Raw genomic sequence first — 11068 nt, 5'->3', positions numbered from 1 at the left:
GCACTGTTCACACGTCTTGTGTCCCTCCAACAATGTAGTTCGGCCATGTGGGACACCTCTTGTCCCCTGGGCACCCCTTTATAAGGTGACCTAGGGAACCCTTTTGCCATCAGGCACACGCCCTTTCACTCTCTCATTCTCACACACTCACACATAAGGCGGAGAAGAGGAGCGCTCCCAGCCTCCTTCTTCCTCCTCTAAACAGTTCTAGGAGAACATCTGTACTATGATACACATTGCATATACACTAGACATGCAGGACTAGAACTGTTACCTCCCACAGAGGGCCCTGAACCTGGGTAAACTTCTACTTCTCGAGTTTGTGTTGATTTTTTCTTGAAGAGGAAAGGGTGATGCATCAAAGTAGAGATAAGTATTTTCCTTAGTTAAGAACCAAGGTATCAATCTAGTAGGATTAAGCAAGATGACATGATGTAGAGGGATAAACTCAAGCAATATGACATAAACCACATCTTGTTATCCTTAATGGAAACAATACAATACGTGCCTCACTACCCCTTCTGTCACTGGGTCTAGACACCGCAAGATTGAACCCATCACAAAGCACCTCTCCCATTGCAAGAAAAACCAATCTAGTTGGCCAAACCAAATTGATAGATCAGAGAGACATACAAAGCTATCTTAATCATGCATAAAAGAGTTCATAGAAGACTCAAATAATATTCATAGATATTCTGTAGGAAACTACGAAGGATATCTTGGGCATATATATACAGGGTACAATGGTAAAAATCTGTTCCCCGCAAAAGTAAAAAACCACAGTTATTAACCTTGAAAAGTTAACCCTGACTGACACTTCTCATATAACTGAATTTAAACATGTTCAACTTGGGTGTGGCAGATCGATCATGCAAAAAATGCGGCGACCATTCGGATCTCCCTTGTATCTGATGATGTTGTATCTGATGAAGGCCATTTTCATACACAGTAAAGGGTTTTAATTTTGACTAAGAAGTAAGATACGAATGCCGAGTTTCAGCAGGTCTGCACCATGTCATGCCCACATCATGGTTAGTTGGGTGCGGCAAGGACTTGTTTATTTGTGGCTCTGTGTAGTAGTGCTATGATTGAACCGTTCTTTGGTCCTGCACATGTTAGCACTACTGGCCTACTGTATAACTTGATGAGGTAATTGTACCTTCTCCTGAATTGGAAAGTAGTTCATCACAGAAATCAGTTTCAGTGATTCCTACACCAATTAGTGAGGAGGCCAATGATGATGATCATGAATCTTCAGATCAAGTTACTACTGAACCTCGTAGGTCAAATAGAGTACGGTCCGCATGAGAGTGGTACGGTAATCCTATTCTGGAAGTCATATTACTAGACCATGACGAACCTACGAACTATGAGGAAGCGATGATGAGCCCAGATTCCGTGAAATGGCTTGAGGCCATGAAATCTAAGATGGGATCCATTGATGAGAACAAAGAATGGACTTCGGTGGACTTGCCCGATGATCAGCAAGCATAGAAAATAAGTGGATCTTCAATAAGAAGACTGACGTTGATGGTAATGTTACTGTCTATAAAGCTCGACTTGTTGCAAAAGGTTTTTCACAATTTCAAGGAGTTGACTACGATGAGACCCTCTCACCCGTAGCGATGCTTAAGTCTGTCCGAATCATGTTAGCAATTGCCATGTTTTATGATTATAAAATTTGGCAAATGCATGTCAAAATTCCATTCCTTAATGGATTTCTTAAAGAAGAGTTGTATATGATGCAACCAGAAGGTTTTGTCGATCCAAAGGGTGCTAACAAAGTGTGCAAGCTCCAGCGATCCATTTATGGACTGGTGCAAGCCTCTCGGAGTTGGAATATATGCTTTGATAATATGATCAAAGCATATGATTTTATACATACTTTTGGAGAAGCCTGTATTTACAAGAAAGTGAGTGGGAGCTCTGTAGCATTTCTAATATTACATGTGGATGACATATTGTTGATTAGAAATAATACAGAATTTCTGGATAGGATAAAAGGATACTTGAATAAGAATTTTTCAATGAAAGACCTCGGTGAAGCTGCTTACATATTGGGCATCGAGATCTATAGAAATAGATCAAGATGCTTAATTGGACTTTCACAAAGCACATACCTTGATAAAGTTTTGAAGAAGTTCAAAATGGATCAGTCAAAGAAAGGGTTCTTGTCTGTGTTACAAGGTGTGAAGTTGAGTCAGACTCAATGCCCGACCACTGCAGAAGATAGAGAGAAAATGAAAGCCATTCCCTATGCTTCAGCTGTAGGTTCTATCATGTATGCAATTTTGTGTACCAGACCTGATGTGTGCCTTGCTATAAGTATAGCAGAGAGGTACCAAAGTAATCCAAGAGTGGATTACTGGACATCGGTCAAGAACATCCTGAAATACCTGAAAAGGACTAAGGATATGTTTCTCGTTTATGAAGGTGACAAAGTGCTTGTCGTAATGGTTACGTTGATGCAAGCTTTGACACTAATCTGGATGACTCTAAGTCGCAATCCGGATACATATTTATATTGAATGGTGAAGCTGTCAGTTGGTGCACACTAGTAGAAAAAGGGCCTAATGTGAAGCACATTAGTCCCGGTTTGTACCAGAATCGGCACTAATGTGACCATTAGTGCTGGTTCCAACGGCTAGGGTGCAGAGCTCATTAGTACCGGTTCATGGCGAACCTTTAGCACCGGTTCGTGCCAGGAACCGGTACTAAAGGGTGTGGTGGCAGGATGTTGTCAGACTGGGGCCCCTCCAGCACCTTTAGTACCGGTTCTTGCCATGAACCAGTACTATAGGTCATCCTGCATATAAACCCTTCGTCCAGCTCGCTCTGTTCTTCTCCCTTTCCCCTCTCCTCCTCTCTGTTCTTCCTCTCTTCCCTTTAAGCTCTATCACACATTTTGCCCAAAATTTGTCAAGATTTGAAGGCCCCCATCCATTCAAGTGATCACAAGGGTAAGCAACTTTGTCCTTTCATCTCTCATTGCTAGATTAGCTCTTGCAATGCTTTATATAGTGATTAATTTGTGGATTTTAGTAATTTGGGAGGAATTATATGTGGTAGTTTATTTGATTTATATGCAATTTGAGCTTAAAATAACTCTTAGTTTGCATATGTAGGTGTGGTTTACTTAGTGCCTTCCCGTCTCCGTCGTAACCACCGTCGATCGTCCGCACCGACCCGTCGCCGGCACCACCTTGTGGTGAGCCTCTTGTTTTTATCTTTTTTATATAAAAAAATCATGTTTGTGTGATTTAGATATATAGTTACTTGTATAGTTATCTTATGCGTATGTTGTTTGTTATACATAGTGCCATGGTTTTGATATCCGTCCCCGTCGGCCCTCGTCCGTGTTATGATTCGGATGTGGTATATTCTCTTTTAAAACTATTTGTTGCATTTCGTGTTTATGACAAATTGTGCCCATCAAGTTGATATAGATATTTTTATCTAGGAGGTATGTGAACCAGAAATTCCAACCGACCCTATTGTCGAGAGGTTAAATTTAGTTAAAAGAGAAAACAAGTATTTGAAAGAAAAATTGAAAAGAATTAAGGGGGAGAAGATGGAATTGGAATTGCATTTGCCGATGTCGTCGATGATCACAAGATCACGATGGAGAAAATGCGGTTGAAGATTAGAAAGATTAGAAAATATGCCATTGATAGTGTGTCTTACTATCATTATGATGTTGGATCAATTGTTACCTTAGTTGCGATCTTGATCACATTTGTTTTTGCATTTAAATTCTTTAGCTAGAGAGTTATTTGTATGTTGCATTTAAGTGTTGTATGAACTTTATGTATGAACTTTATGTCTGAACTTGTATTAATTTGGTCTATTCGGTGGTGTGTAATGAAGATGCGCAATGGATGTACGATGACCGATGCTCTCCCTAGTTCATTGATGGTGTGCATACTTTTCTGATTGCAGCTCAGGCAAACAAGGGGGCGGATGGTTTTATGCCTTGTCCATGTGCTGGCTGTAAGAATGATCACAATTACTCTAACTCAAGAACCATTCACGTCCACCTGTTTGAGTCCGGTTTCATGCCCCACTATAATGTTTGGACCAAGCACAAAGAAAGAGGGGTTATGATGAAAGACAATGAAGAAGAAGAGGACGACATTAGCTATCCTGGCCATGGGTTCCCTGAATACGATGATACAACAATGGGGGAAGAAGCTGAGCCGGCCATGCGGGAAGAAGCTGAAGAAGAGGCATCAGATGAGCCTCCTGATGATCTAGGTCGGGCCATTGCCGATGCAAAGAGAAACTGCGCAAGTGAAAAGGAGAAGAAGAAGTTGCAGCGCATGTTAGAGGATCACAAGAAATTGTTGTACCCGAATTGCAAAGGTGACAAGAAAAAGCTGGGCACCACACTAAAATCGCTGCAATGGAAGGCAGAGAATGGTGTATCTGACAAGGGATTTGGAAAGTTGCTGGTAATGATAAAGAATATGCTTCCAAAGGACAACAAATTGCTCGAGAGTACGTATAAAGCGAAGAAGGCTGTCTGCCCTCTAGGTTTAGAGGTGCAGAAGATACATGCTTTCCCTAATGACTGTATCCTCTACCACGGTGAGTACAAGGATTTGAACGCATGCCCGGTATGCGGTGCATTGCGCTGCAAGATCAGTCGCGATGACCCTGGTGATGTCGAGGGCGAGTGCCCCAGGAAGAAGATTCCTGTGAAGGTGATGTGGTATGCTCCTATAATATCACAGTTGAAACGTTTGTTCCAAAATAAAGAGCATGCCAAGGTGATGTGATGGCACGGAGAAGACCGTAAGAAAGATGGAAAGTTGAGAGTACCCGCTGACGGGTCGCGGTGGAGAAAAATCAAGAGAAAGTACAGGGAGGAGTTTGCAGGTGACCCAAGGAACGTATGGTTTGGTCTAAGCGCATATGGCATTAATCCTTTTGGGGAGCAGAGCAGCAACCATAGCATGTGGCATGTGACTCTTTGTTTGTATAACCTTCCTCATTGGTTGTGCATGAAGCGGAAGTTCATTATGATGCCAGTGCTCATCCAAGTCCCTAAGCAACCCGGCAACGACATTGATGTGTACCTAAGGCCATTAGTTGAAGAACTATTACAACTGTGGAATGGAAAAGGTGTACGTGCATGGGATGAGCACAAACAGGAAGAATTTGACCTAAAGACGTTGTTGTTGTGACCATCAATGATTGGCCTGCTCTTAGTAACCTTTCAGGACAGACAAACAAGGGATACCGCGGATGCACGCACTGTTTGGATGATACCGACAGTATATATTTGGATAGTTGTAGGAAAAAATGTGTACCTGGGACATCGTAGATTTCTTCCGAGCGGGCATCCCGTAAGAAAGAAAGGCAACCATTTCAAATGTGAGGCGAATCACCGGACGAAGCCTCCCACCGTACTGGTGCTGATGTGCATGATATGGTCAAGGATTTGAAGGTAATCTTTGGAAAGGGTCCTGCCGGACAACCTGTTTCGAAGGATGCTTACGGACGCGCACCCATGTGGAAGAAGAAATCTATATTTTGGGACCTGCCCTATTGAAAAGACCTAGGGGTCCGCTCCGCAATCGATATGATGCACGTGATAAAAAATCTTTGCGTGACCCTGCTTGGTTTCTTGGGCATGTATGGGAAGACAAAAGATACACCAGAGGCACGGGAGGACCAGCAACGTATGCACGGAAAATACGACATATATCAGGGTCAGGCCAGCTACGCTCTTACCAAAGAAGAGAAGAAAATCTTCTTTGAATGCCTGCTCAGTATGAAGGTACCGTCTGGCTTCTCGTCGAATATAAAGGGAATAATAAATATGGCAGAGAAAAAGTTTCAGAACCTAAAGTCTCATGAATGTCACGTGATTATGATGCAACTGCTTCCGGTTGCATTGAGGAGGCTTCTACCGGAAAATGCAGTTACCATTGGATCTTGTTAGTCATTAAAGTTGATGAAGGAACAGTTGAAGTACTGGACTCACTACTTAAAGATAAGAGAGACTACACAACCGTGAAGGGGATAGTCGACAGGTAATTTCAAACATTATTAACTATATGTCGGCCTCTTTAGTTTGTCATTTCCTGATATCAACTATTTAATAACTCGTTTATTCATTTTCTTTGCCGGCGGGCAGGGCTTGGGCAAAGTTCAGGAATTCGAAAGAGGTTCCAGGCGAATGGAAAGAAAAGTTGTATTGGTTTCGACCCAAGGTATAATTAATTAAGTAGTACTAGCTAGCTATCATGCATCTCTTTAATTCCGGGCTATAGAACCGGCACTAAAGCCCCTTACGAACCGAGGCTATATATAGCCCGGTTCTGCACTAGTGCATCTCTTTAATTTTAGTTTCAATACCATTAATTATCATGCTTGATTAATTATTATCTGATTAAATTCTATTCTCGTAAAGGCCCTGAAGCAGGCACGGGGGGGAGATCATTGTGCATACTGCATTCTCGAGAACATTCGCATGATGGCGTTCAAGAGGACCAAAACTGATAGACAGCTATGGGTACGCGCGTTTGACAGAACACTATTCACAATTTTTACGTCATTATTGATATCTAGTACATAACTAATACACATGCATATTGATCTCCTTCTTAACAGTTCGATTCAGTGCGGAACACGCGCCTACCAGAGGAGCGCATACGAGCACTTCAAGAGGAAATAGCGGGATTTTTGCTCGATGAGGTCCTAGATCCCAAAGGAGAATTCTACTACAAGCTACCGCTCCAATGAACTACTCCCAATTGTCATCGTGCTCTGAAGGCACCAAGGCAAATGCCACTGGCTATATTTATATATATATATATATATATATATATATATATATATATATATATATATATATGTGCATAACATGTACAATATGTAGTATCGTAAAATACCAGCAAAAGAAAAAGAATTAAATATAAAACACAAAATTAAAGGAAAAATAAATAATAAAACCAAAAACAGCCCAAACATTTAGTATCGGTTGGTGTTATCAACCGGTACTAAAGGTCTCCCGTCACCCGGCCCCAGTTCGTGCCACGTGGTTGCCCTTTAGTGGCGGTTCGTGCCGAACCGGTACTAAAGGGGGGGGGACCTTTAGTCCCCACCCTTTAGTGCCGGTTGCAGAACCGGCACTAAAGCCCCTTACGAGCCGGGGCTATAGCCCGGTTCTGCACTAGTGGCAGTTCCAAGCAGAGCATCGTGGCAGGATCTACGTGTGAAGAGGACTACATACCTGCTTCGGAAGCAGCAAATGAAGGAGTCTGGATGAAGGAGTTCATATCCGATCTAGACCTAGTGCATCGGGTCCAATGAAAATCTTTTGTGACAATACTGGGGCAATTGCCTTGGCGAAGGAATCCAGATTTCACAAGAGAACCAAACACATCAAAAGACGCTTCAATTCCATCCGCGATCTAGTCAAGGAGGGAGACATAGACATTTACAAAATACATATGGATCTGAATGTTGCAGACCCGTTGACTAAGCCTCTTCCAGAAGCAAAACATGATCAGCACCAAGACTCCATGGGTGTTAGAATCATTACTATGTAATCTAGATTATTAACTCTAATGCAAGTGGGAGACTGAAGGAAATAAGCCCTAGAGACAATAATAAAGTTGTTATTTATATTTCCTTATTTCATGATAAATGTTTATTATTCATGCAAGAATTGTATTAATCGGAAAGTTAGTACATGTGTGAATACATAGACAAAACATATAGTCCCTAGTATGCTTCTATTGACTAGCTCGTTAATCAAAGATGGTTATGTTTCCTAACCATAGACATGTGTTGTCATTTGATGAACGGGATTACATCATTAGAAGAATGATGTGATGGAAAAGACCCATCTGTTAGCTTAGCATAATGATAGTTAAGTTTATTGCTATTGCTTTCTTCATGACTTATACATGTTCCTCTGACTATAGACTATGCAACTAAAGAATACCGAAGGAACACCGTGTGTGCTATCAAACTCACAACGTAACTGGGTGATTATAAAGATGCTCTACAGGTGTCTCCGAAGGTGTTTGTTGGGTTGACATAGATCGAGATTAGGGTTTGTCTCTCCGTGTATCGGAGAGGTATCTCTGGGCCCTCTCGGTAATGCTCATCACCATAAGCCTTGCAAACAATGTGACTAGTGAGTTAGTTGCGGGATGAAGCATTACGGAAGGAGTAAAGAGACTTGCCAGTAACGAGATTGAACTAGGTATGAAGATACCAACGATCAAATCTCGAGCAAGTAACATACCGATGACAAAGGGAACAACATATTTTGTATGCGGTTTGACCGATAAAGATCTTCATAGAATATGTAGGACCAATATGGGTATTTAAGTTCCACTATTGGTTATTGATCAGAGATGTGTCTCGATCATGTCTACATAGTTCTCGAACCCGTAGGGTCCACACGGTTAACATTCGATGACGATTTGTATTATGAGTTATGTGATTTGATGACCAAACTTTGTTCGGAGTCCCGGATGGAGATCATGGACGTGACGAGGAGTCTCGAAATGGTCGAGACATAAAGATTGATATATTGGAAGGTTATGTTCGGACACCGAAAAGGTTCCGGAATGGTTCGGGCATTTTTCGGAGTATCGGGTGGTTACCGGAACCCCCCGGGGAGTTGATGGGCCTTAGTTGGCCTTAGTGGGAAAAGGAGGCAGCGGCCAGGAGGTGGCGCCCCCTCCCCCAGAGCCCAGTCCGAATTGGACAAGGGGTTGGGGGCGCGCCCTTCCTCTCCCTTCCTTCCCCCTTCTCCTTTAGGCGGAATCCTACTAGGACATGGAGTCCTAGTAAGACTCCCCTCTCCCGACGCGCCTAGCAAGGGCCGACCGGCCTCCCCCTCCCTCCTTTATATACGGGGGCAGGAGGGCACCCTAGAACACATCAAGTTCTCTCTTAACTGTGTGTGGTGCCCCCCTCCACAGTTACACATCTTGATCATATCATCATAGTGCTTAGACGAAGCCCTGCACCGGTAACTTCATCGTCACCGTCGCCACACCGTCATGCTGACGGAACTCTCCCTCGTCCTCAACTGGATCAAGAGCACGAGGGACGTCATCGAGCTGAACGTGTGCTGAACGCGGAGGTGCCATACGTTCAGTACTTGGATCGGTTGGATCTGGAAGATGTTCGACTACATCAACCGCGTTACTAAAGCTTTTGTTTTTGGTCTACAAGGGTATGTGGATATACTCTCCTATCTCGTTGCTATGCATCTTCTAGATAGATCTTATGTGATCGTAGGAATTTTTTTGAATTGTTACGTTCCCAACACCCAACTCCACCACGAAGATTCACCACAATGGAATGTGGCTCCGAGGTGACCTCAATCGTTTAGGGTGCTCAAACACCCAAGAGTAACAAAATCCGCAAGGAATTAGTGAGGGAAATCAAATTTCTCTTGATGGAAGTGTAGATCGGGGCCTTCTCAACCAATTCTTAAAGAATCTACAAGTTTGATTGTTTACGGAGAGAGATCGGGAGAAACTAAGCTTTTGAAGCAACAATGAAGTTTTGAAGGAAGAGGTGGTCTTCTTGGCCCCCTTTATATAGCGGGGAACAAATCCAACCATTATTCAGTGTGCAGCCCGCATAGGAGCGATAATACTGCTCTGGGGAGCAGTACTACCACCCAAGCATATTTTTGGAAATGCATGATTAACATTTTTGAAAACTTATATATTTTTATAGCCATATTTTTTCCATACATATGGTACATTTTTTGTATACATCATGACGTTTTATATATATACGCATTTACCATTTTGGAAATACATATATTTTTTAAAATATAATTTTTATATCTACTTCTTTCCTTACAACCGTACATTTTTTTGTATACATCAGAAATGTTTTTGGATACACGTTAAACATTTTGAAAATACAAGATTATCATTTTTCTAAATATATAATTATTAATGTCTACTTTTTCTATAAATATTGTTTATTTTCTGTATACATTAGGAACACTTTATATATACATATTTAACATTTTCAAAATACATATACATGATTAACATCTTTAAAACGTATATCGTTTGATGTCTATCTTTTTTAATAAACATTGTTAATTTGCGTACTCATATATACACGTTTAACATTTTTCTATTACATGTTTAACATTTTTGAATCCTTGTATTTTTATGCCTACTTTTTTCCATACACATTGTACACTTTTTGTATACTTTCTTCTATTAGACATTTAATATTTTCAAATGCATGATTACAATTTTTCAACATTTTGTGTATAGTGTTATTTGTAATATATATTTAGAATATCTATAAGTGTAAAGCAACATAAAAAAAGAAAGCAAAAACCCGAAAACCAACAACGCATAAAAACAAAAACAAAACTGAAAATCTAAGGCCTGCGGCCTCCATCGTGCAGGGCCAACCCACTGTCGCTCTCTTCGGGAGCTCCTAACGAGCGAAATCACTAATTAAGGAGTACTCGTTTTAAAGAACACTCCACTTTCTCAGGTCGCTACAAGTGGCGCACATGCAGCGTGTCATTTGTCGCAACCTGAGAGTTTTCCCTTTTCTCATATATCCATTTATTCAAAACGTTTTATCTCCCAAACCGTGCGTCCAAATCTCGAACCGTTTTCACCATTATATTTCTCGCGTCGAGATCTTCAAAACTAGGTCGCATGTTGATAGGTTTTGACGAACTTATTTTTTCAAAAAAAACCGGACAAAAAACCAGACGAAAAAACTGAACCGGGAGCATGGTTTTTTCCCTTCCTGAAAGAGGCACACCCGTGCCTCTCGCGAAATCACAATCGTGCCTCTCGTGGAAGGAAATAAACAATAAACGCATTTTTTTTCGTTTCCGAGAGGCACGGTCGTGACTCTCGCGAAAGCACAACCATGCCACTCGCGAAAACAAAACCATGACTCTCGCGAAATAAAAAAAAAGCGTATTTTTTTTCCTTTCCGAGAGGCACGGCTGTGACTCTCGCGAAAGCACAACCGTACCTCTCGCGGAAGCAAAACCGCTACTCTCGTAAAAGAAAAAAAAACAAAAAATGTGTTTCGTTTT

Source organism: Triticum aestivum, chromosome 7B (assembly GCF_018294505.1).
Source record: "Triticum aestivum cultivar Chinese Spring chromosome 7B, IWGSC CS RefSeq v2.1, whole genome shotgun sequence".
In the NCBI taxonomy this organism is placed as follows: Eukaryota; Viridiplantae; Streptophyta; class Magnoliopsida; order Poales; family Poaceae; genus Triticum; species Triticum aestivum.
The sequence above is the reverse complement of the archived record's forward strand: the minus strand, read 5'-3'. Positions refer to the sequence as shown.